The sequence below is a fragment of the Varanus komodoensis genome, unplaced genomic scaffold (assembly GCF_004798865.1).
Source record: "Varanus komodoensis strain SLA01 unplaced genomic scaffold, ASM479886v1 scaffold17, whole genome shotgun sequence".
Classification (NCBI taxonomy): domain Eukaryota; kingdom Metazoa; phylum Chordata; class Lepidosauria; order Squamata; family Varanidae; genus Varanus; species Varanus komodoensis.
Window position 1 is genome coordinate 23960889 of NW_025335505.1, and position 10094 is coordinate 23970982.

Consider the following 10094-nt stretch of genomic DNA (forward strand, 5'->3'; position numbering starts at 1 on the left):
GAGGATCTTTGAGCACGTATTAGGATAGTTATATGAAAAAGAGGCAAGAACAATCTCTCAAAGTATCAGTTCTCACCCTTTTTATCTTTGAAGCATCATATGGGAAGTGCCTTTAAGACTTCAAAGGATAACTTTTTCAAAAGGAAAGGGGAAAGCACAAGTGGTGAAAACATTTGTTTTTTTCTTACCTCACCCCCTCCTCCACACACACATGAAGTTCAGCTTTCATAAAACAGTACAGGGAGCAGCCAAACAAACAAGAATTTATTACTAAAAACTGTAGCCAACAAGAATGTATAGTGCCAGCAAAGCTGATTATTTTTCCTTCTCTTAGATATGACCAGGAAAGGCTCATATGGTTATAAAGTTGAAGACATTCAACTTTCTTTGCTGCATTTATACAGTAAATTCACTACAGTATATAATTTAAAGATCCCTAAAGCAAGTCTTCATGTACTAAAAATTCAAAATAAACCTTACAGTGCACTTAAAATTGTCATGGTTTAGGCCCCATATGTCTGCATTCTTTCCCATACTTCCTTGCACTCAGCACCAAACAGACATTTCATATAAAAAGCCTTTCTCCAGAAACACAATAGAATGAGAGGTGTAAGTATGTTCTTGTTAAACTTACTGACATAATATAACTTACAGCAAGAATTAACTGGGAACATTGCAGAAATTAATAAAATTAAACAGTCTAATGACAGCATTTGTAATTGACAACAGTATTTCTTCCTTAGAAAAAGCTATTGCTCTTTATAATTCTTCATCTGTAATATTTATCCATGATCTCTTGCTCCTTTTTCCAAACACACATGGAATTCTCTGATGGTTTCCCACCAAAAGCTGGCTAGTCTCAAACCTGCCTGTGACAGAACTGCCTGAGGTATCTTCAGAATATTGTCTAGGTGGGATTCTAACTATTACAGCTGTTAATTTTAAAACTGGACCTGCAAAAGAAAACATATCAGATAAAACTAGAACTTAACTACAGGACTTAGGTTAACTTAATCTGTAGACTCCATAAGACTGAAAATGTAGGCACATTGTACAAACCTAAGGAATTCTTTATTTTATTAAGTTTAGGAACTTCTCTATGCTCTGTGTAGCTTTCTATTTTTTACTATCACCTTTTATACAGTTTAAGGAGCCTCCCAATATAATATCCTAGGATACAAGCAAGTCAAACAAACACTTGAAAAGCAGTTAACAAACAGGCATTATATTGCTTACCAGCAAGAAGGCACAACTAACTCAAAAAAGAAGGAGGTGGGTAGAAAGCTGCAGTATAGCGTTTTTCTGCCATCAAGGGTGCTTCCAAACAAGGTTCGGTTTGGTTTGGTTCAGTTTTTCTTTTCTTTTCTTTTGCTAGTTCTAGGACATCTTCATCTGGAAGCATACAAAGATATATGTTATACACAATATCTGACATCTGAGAGATAATTATCCATTACAACTTCAGAAATGCTCTAAAATGTAAATGCTAATGTTATACTCTTAAAAGCTTCCAGTTTATATGCCATTTCAAGAACTAGCAAAGTGGGGAATAAAACCATTTTAAGAGCTACTACAGATGTTTAGCAAAACACTTCCCTCCTGTCACAGTGTGACATCTGTACTAGTCATGTGTGCATAAAGAAGAGCCTTTGAAGGACTCCCATTTCCCTCCCCAACTAAAGGCTAATAAGTGGGACAGAGATTTTAAGGTGCTACACCATCTAGTATGCTACATTGTGCTATGTAGTAAATGACAGTACAAGCCCATAAATGAAGAGGTGATAAAATAAGGGAAAAAGATAACTAGATGTACACTAGATCAACCACAAAGATCAAGCTTTTATTCAAGAATCTTCTATACCACCTACTAAAATCAATTAATAGTTCTACTAGAAGACAAATGAATCTTTATAGTTTGAGATTGGAGCATTTTAATTGGTCTGCTGAATTCCATGAAAATCTCAGATTATAAATATTTGCACCTTTACACAGTGATCATACAAACATGATGAACATCAACTCTCATTCTCATATTCTCATCTCTAATCAAAACAAGGCTATCAAAATCAAATGTCTGCCAAAAAAGAAAAAAATCTACAAAAACAGTTTAGCAAAAAAGTCTAAATGCATAAGTAAAAACAATTTGAAAAATGGCCTCTTAATATGGAGGGCAATTTCTCACAACTGGTGCTGACATGCTTAGGGGATCTAATGGAGAGCTGCAAAAGCAGAACCTTGATGGCTACATTTGAAATGGACAAAAATAATACCATTAGGAAAATGAAACTAGCAAACAAGATTGAAAAAAATCCCACATTTGGACATCAGCTCTTATAATATTCCCTTGTGTTTTGAAAGACAGCATCCTTTTCCGTGAAAGACAGTAGGATTAAAAATTAATAGCAAACTCTAAGCTATTTGGCAAACTGACCAAATGTTTGTTAATATTCAACTACAGTGGGTTCTCATAAATATTACTCATTGATAGTTTAATATATCTACCTGACATTGAAAACAAAAGCCAGAACACAGATATTACCACTTTACCTTATGATTAACGGAAGAGAACAATAATGTCCACAAAGCATGCCTACCTGTTTTACGTCATGCTGTAAAACATGACGCCAAAACCCCAGTTGCTCAGAAGCTTGTTAGGGATTCCTCAATAAGATCATTGGCTAGCAGAGCTTTTTCATCTAAACATGCATAAGGTTGTTAAAACATGCACATCTAAACCCATGCATACATTTCCAGTCCTATCCATGTCTAATCCTATGCATGCCTAAACCTAATGTGCATAAGACTGTACATTAAAGAACTAAAAAGCCTGAGAAGTTAAAAAGAACTTCAGCTGACACCAGAAAAATCACAAAGGCCAGGTGAGCCTTCAAAAAGGCCTGGTTAGTAGTCATCTGCTTCACCTTATTAGATGGGAGCACCTGATGAATTTAGGGTCCAGACAAGTATATACAAGAGGAGCCAATTGTTCAAATATTCTCAGCCTAAGTTGTTTAAGGTTTAAAAAGTTATTATCAGCTGTTTGAATTGGGTCCAGAAATAGACAGGAAACAAGTGCAAATGACAGAGGGAAATATGATCCTGTCAAGCAGTCCCTTTTAACAATCTCACTGCCTTATTTTGAGCCCGCTGAAGTTTCTGGACCATTTCAAACAAAGCCCTACATATAACACATTGTGATAGTCCAAGTTACAGTTTATCAGTGTGGTGATAAGTGTAGCTAGGCTCTCTCTCTCTCTTCAGTTGGGGTTGTACTTAGTATCTATTAAGCTCAGAAAAGATGCTCTGTGCTACCGTTTAAACTTCAGTTTAGGCATTTCAACTGTATGTTGAACTGTCAACTGTATGTAAAATACAATAATTTTAACACAGTTGAGCAAGAAACAAAACAAGATACTATGAGTATGCCATATGATATAAGAAATCAAATTGTCATTAGTTATTATCATAACTAAATGTTCCCTCCCTCCCCTCAAGGCCACTTACAACTTAAGCAGTCATCAATTTGAGAGTGTGCCCAGGTTTTAAGATTTTCAGGACAGGTGCAGCAGAAGCAACAAAGACACACTCCCCTTCTCCAGGTCCTGCCATACCTCATCTAAATAAGACCTTTACAGAGCATTTCCAAACAGAGGTTCCAGTATTTATGAAGATGTTGAACCCTAACCCTCTTCACAAAATATCAGAGCAGTTGGGCAGTTCATATGAGAGTAGACAATTCTTTACACAAACTGTTTGGAACCAGAATGTGCTTTTGAAGGCAAATACCAACACTTTGAATTGCCAAGGAAGTCTATGCTGTCACATTTTACTTCAAACGAAGAAGTTATTCAAGATGAGGAAACTAGTAAAAAAAAAAGAATTTTAAAGGGAAAGTAAGGAGGATCAAATCTCTCCAGAATGTTCACAGAAGCTCAGCAAGAATACATACTATTTTAGAGATTATTTAGGAAACTGCTGATGTCATATAATGCCTTTTATAAATTTGTAATATAGTCATATTTGAAACACTGGCTGGCTCTATACATCACAACAAGCAATCCTGCATGGTCCCTATGGCACATGGGTTTTTGCCTGGATATGCATGACAAAAGATTAAGTGGTTTCTATACTAGCATGGTTTCCACTCTTGTTATTCAGTCTTCCCACTGTTGGCATGTATCCAAACAGCCACCACACCTGAAATTCAATCCATGCTGGATGGCTAGAGCAGTACCTGCAGCAGCCATCACTCTTTCCAGGAGATTCTGTGGTAGCTACACACCAGGACCATGGAAACCACATTACTAGGTTCAGATTACCAAAGAAACCATGGTTCAGCATGGAAACCACAAAATAAGCCAGTGGTTCTTACCATGGCTTCTAAACACCAAACATACCTTGTTGAAATACCACATCAGAGTTCAGATGGCAGAACAGCCCATCCTGTGCAAGGAACCACTGTACACTGTTGTGTTGTGCAAACCTACTCACTACATGTAGGTTTGGTTACCACATCAAAAATAATACTGTAAAGCTAGAAAACTGCAACACAAATATTCAAGGGGTTGGATTAATTCCAATATGAGTAATGACTAGAATGTTAGAAGCTTTCACTGGGGGGGAAGACATAACAGAATTATATAAAGTTAAACATGGTGTGAAGAAATTGGTATTCGTTTTTCTGCCTCCTCCATTATATTAGAAGCCAAAATCATCAATAAAGCTAACTAACAGGAGATACAGGAGAAGCAAAAGGGAGTATTTTTTTACATGGTGCATACTTAAACTGTGGGACTTGCTATCACAAGATGTAGTAACAGCTACCACCTCCCTTATGAATGATTCATACCATACTCTTCTAAATGCTTCTTCATCGTTCCCATGACTACACCAAAGGAACAGAGATGCAGCAATAAACCACTTCTGAGTTTCCTAATATTGAAAAGTCAATACTGTTAAGTAGGAGTGAGTGCGGATACAAAAGCTCAGCACACTCTTTTTTAGCTTGTGAAACTAAAACTACAGTGTGATCATGCCACTTTCTAAGTGGAATAACTGCCACCCTCAAAAGGCACAAAGGGTCATGCCGAAACATTGCCACTCCAAAGCAATGTAAAGAGTCTTGCACTAGTCAGAAAATGTGCCACCAATTTCAAAACTTAAGGACAATATTCTTCTTAACCCACCAAGCTGTGGCAGATATACAGAAACAATCTAAGAACCATCTAGAAACTGAACAAGAAATAAAGCAGCTGGTAGAACCAGGTCACTTTTTGCAAAAATCATCAAGCTATCGGCTTTCCTTTTGAAAACAGAGCAAATTTCTAATACACATATTTTCAGAAAGCACAATCAGGGAAAATCCAGAAAACTTCAGCTTCTCACTCATAAGCATCCAGTCATGCCAAATGAAACTGCTGTTATGCTACAGATTCTTGCAACAAATTCCTGACTGGCCTTTAGTCCCTCTCTTATGCCCCCATTTCTCCATGCTTTGCCTTCTATCTTAGTTCTGCCAAATAATAATATTTGTATTATTGCAAAAACATACATAAATCACCTATCTCTGATATTATTTTTCCATAATATAGAAGAAAATGTGCATTCTTAACAGTTCACTCTTTTTCTTTTTTTCTTCTACAGAGTCTTGTGTTTCTGGGCTTCTTTTGGTTAGAAACTGTAGCATCAATTACTGTAGTTCTAATCTAAAACACACATGTGGAAGAAAAAGTTATCCAACCACTGCAACTAGAAGTGAGTTTTAGGTAATAGAACTCATAGCCACAGCTCTTAATAAAGTTCTCAGACCACACCAGACCACACTACTAGGCAATGCTGCCTCAGCTATAAAACCTTTTAACTGCTGCCACCGGAATAAACCCTTGGTCCCTAGATGAAATCCAGTAGTTTCTGATTCCCATAGCACAGTGATGGGGTTAACACTACCACTAGATACAGCCTTTCAAAATGAACAAAAGATATTCATATTTATAAAAGTGAATAAAATGTTACTGTTCCAGTAACAGGTTGAGGATGCTTAAAGACTCTTAAATTTAATAAGGTTGCTTATCATTCCAAAATTTTCCCCAGCTAAATAAAATTTCAGTAACTTTTCCTTCAGATCAGATTTTTTTAAACTCCGTCCCACAAATAGAAACAGATACTATATACCAACCGCTCTTCCTCTGCCATCAGTTCTTACTACTTCTTCTTGAATCTAGTATGACTCAGATGTTTTAGACTATTACTTTAGTTCCCTCTTGTCAAATATAAAATGGAAACATAAAATATGTTATGTTTTACTTTTTTGCTGATAAAACTACGATGCTTGGTATATTACATTTTAAAACATAGCTTTATTTAGAGAATAGTTACAAATGTATTAGTTGCGGAAATGGTCCTATCGGTTCTGATCCTATGATTGTAAGCCCCTGCATCCGGAGGCTTGTAAGCATCCTGTGCAAGACAGGAGAAGCGGTGGAGATGATTTGGTTCTCTACCCTTCTGTCCTACATTTTTTTGCCTGTCTGGTTGGGGAGCTTCAGAAGAATAGGGAAGGAAGCTAAAGAAGCTCAGCACTACTTGTATGCTAGTCTCTCCAGTCTTCCCTTCCCCACCAAAAAAAATCCCCTTCACCAAAATCTCCAAAGTAAAATTTCTGAACTCAGAGAACAGCTAGGACTGTTCTTTCCACACTAAATGCAAGGGAGGCTTGGAGCTCCAATTCCCTCCTCCAAGGTTATTGCACAGTTTCAGATCAGGAAATCTGAAATATCCTATGATGCCACAGACATGTAAAGGGGCTACAGCATTTTACTATTTGTTTTCTAATATAATTTTATGAACAAAGCAAGTTCTACCGAATATATGTTCCTAATTGGCCTCCCCAACCTTGTATCTAACAGATGTTTTGTGTAGTCTTCTATACTATTGGCCATATATACTATAGCTGATGGGAGCTGAAGCCAAAATATCTAGGGGGTACCAGGTTGAAGAAGGCTGTTTAAAACAATTACGTGACTGGAGATCTATAAAGATCTCTAAAATTTAAAAGTACTGTTTATTTCTTATTTTTTCCCAATATTTCTACTTTTCCTAGTAAAAACATGGTTTGTCTGATTGATTTTTCTACCATGACTTTAAAATGTCCAAAAATCTTACATCTCTAGTTTTGCATCAGATAACTTGGCCTAGAACCAAGACCCAATCAAGCTTACTAATTGTATTCCAGTCAAAACAGTGAGAAGGGAAATCTTATAAGCCAGCTTGGGTTCCTTACAAGAAGAAGACAGGCAAGATATAAATGTACAAGAAGCAGCAGCAGCTGCCGCCCATAGTTTAGCAAGAACAAGAGAGCAGTTCAGGTCTCAATATACTAAAGCCCTTAATATCTCTACAGCTTGGATTATGAATTTCACCCTTGTGGTTTTACCTCTGGTCACCATGTTGCCTGGAATTTACTACTTCAGTCTGGCACACTTCCACTGAAAACAGTGAAGTAAAAGTCAAGTCTCAGGAAAACTAGAAGTTCATTCAAGGAGTGAACAGACAAGACACACTGCTCTGGGAGGAAGTTAATGACAAAACCCAATTAATGATCCATACCAAGAAGAACAAATCCATTCCTCTGAATTTGCCTTAGAACTGTCAGGAACAAAACATGTAAAACATAAAACATGAAGCTGGTAATTCTGTCAACAAGAAATAGAGATGCTGACAGGTCATAGAATCAAAGACCAGAAAGGCCATCAAATTCAACCTATTGCTCACTGCAACAATCCACTTTAAAGCATCCCTAACATATGGCTGTCCAGTCTCTGTCTAAATACCTTTAAAAAAATCCCTCTTAAAGTGTGGTGACCAGAATTGGATTCTGCATTTGAAGTGAAGTCTGACAAGTGCTGGATTTAGTAACTATACTTCTGTTGGTGGAACTTAAAAATGCATTTTCCCTTTTTGTAGCCATATCACACTGCTGAGCCACATTCAGCCTGTAATCAACTAAAATCCCACATGTACTTTGATTATCAACAAATTACAGATTAATAAAAGAACAGAAACATTCAGGCAGTTAAGAATGTAAGAACACTGAGCTCTTCACCATTCCAGAATCTTTGTCAGGTGATCAGAGAAACCATGTCTGCTCTCTGCTGATTGGCTGCAGAATAAAGCATAGTGGAAGCTACAAAATAATGAGAATTCTAGTGAGAAAGATCTTGGATACTATGCAAGGACTAACTTTTCATCACATCACACTCAAGCCAGCCATTAGAACTGCTACTCCGCAATTGCACATTCAAGCCTGCAACAATTCAGCTTAAAAGACCCCTTGAAAAAACAGCATAACTATTCCCACTTACCACCACAGCCTTATACAGATAGACAAACAGGACAGAGATTTATGCATGGGGGTTTCACACCTGCCAGGGCTTTTTCTGACCTGCAGATATAGTGAATCCTGTACAGGAGCCTGCACAAAAGATACCCCAATATAGATAGAACATGTGGTCTGAAGCTTACAGAAATAGAAGGTAGGAACCACATATTCAGAACCTATATGCATAATAAGCCCCCTTGCAAAAGTTCAAGGAATGATGGGCATAGGCCTGACACCAATTCTTTTCTTTCCAAGTATACACTTCTTTCTACCCAGTTTGCCTATCTGCTCAAGGCAAGAGGTGTAAAGCAGAAGAAATTTCACAAGCACAGACCTCATGGGAATAGAGATTGAAGGAATGTCTTCAAATAACTTGGCATGGAGTATTATGGAGAAGTCACGCTATATCATTTCTTTAAAGCTTTTACGCTATTTAGCTTAAGTTAACAACTGACAAACACTTTATTATACAAACCCTGGAAGGAAAAAATCACTCACAGCAAAGCACAAAAGCCACTTTCTACTGACATTCCTGTATAAAGATACTGTAATATCCAATTATCTAGATCTATACAAACACACAAACATATGGATTTCATTTGCTGCCTAGGACAAATATAATAATCTACATTAGAAACAGAAACCATGTATACTACACATTCAGTACAGTATAATACAGTGAATCCTAAAGTCTTAAAGCAATTATGAGAAACAAATGGTTATGTCAACTATAATCTTGTCAATTTTTCCCACACTAGCTACAGCCAGAGTTATACCATCAGGTACATGACATACACAATAAATGTACATATTTTCAAATAGATCCTTCTTTCAGCACCTTTTAGATCATCCTTTTACATAAAGGATAAACTGTAAGTTTCCATTTGGAGTAGCTAAATTTATAATAATCTCAAAGGATTTATATTTCTGCTTCCACACACATGACATGAATATTTTCAATCATATATCAGTATTTTTCAGAGTTGTACTAATAAAATCACCATCATGGTTATTTTCCCCAAAGAATTCAATTGTTACGTTTTTAACATTGATATTTCATATCTAAGAAACCCAGTTTTGCCTCAGCTGATTTTCTAAGAACTAGACTGCTTTCAGCTTACATTAAAATCATGTACCCGAAACGAGCTCTGACTACTTTAGCTCCCTTTTCCCTTAAAGCACTAAAAACGAACATTACATGGCCCCTATTTCACAGCTCCTGCTGTAAAGACACACAGGTCATTCCAGCATACCTTACCAAAGGAGCTCAGGATATACTCCCAGACGGTTGAATCTCCAGTAGCTTCACTCACACTTCAGTGCTCCCAAGACATGTCACGACTAGTGAAAAAGCACAGAGTCTAAAGAAACATATTTCATTTTTCCTGCCTTCTTCCAGCATCTGCAAGCTTTACACATTACAGATCTAAAAGAGAACTCATCGTTCAAGCCTCTCGTCACTCTGAAAAATAAGCTCCTCCCCACTGTTAGGAACATGTTGCCATTATCTCACAAAACACATGTCACCACACATATGCAGTAGCTGTGGGAAAGCTACACTTATTTATACAGGAAGCTAGAGCCACAGCACTTCCTACTTCCCATTTCAACTGCAGGTGATTGTTTTTAACCCTCCCTGAGCCTGATACATACCACAACTTGCCTTGTTGTTAGGAAAAACCAATTTCTTTCTGATTTCTGACTAGATAACACAGGA

General features: G+C 37.0%; 1 protein-coding gene across 5 annotated transcripts in view; it reads right to left on the minus strand.

The window, feature by feature from the left end:
- The window catches only part of RNF144B (ring finger protein 144B), a 61476-nt gene extending 51627 nt beyond the window's left edge, over positions 1–9849 (minus strand). Inside the window, exons 1-3 of one of the 5 annotated variants that reach the window (XM_044426395.1) lie at positions 9636–9848; positions 2595–2696; positions 1237–1392 (exon numbers count right to left, since the gene is read on the minus strand). The gene's annotated coding sequence lies outside the window, so the exon portion shown is untranslated. Of the gene's footprint in view, positions 1–1236; positions 1393–2594; positions 2697–9630 lie in introns of all 5 variants that reach the window. The other 4 variants (XM_044426394.1, XM_044426396.1, XM_044426393.1 and 1 more) reach the window with 4 other exon arrangements.
- Positions 9850–10094: the final 245 nt, after the last annotated feature.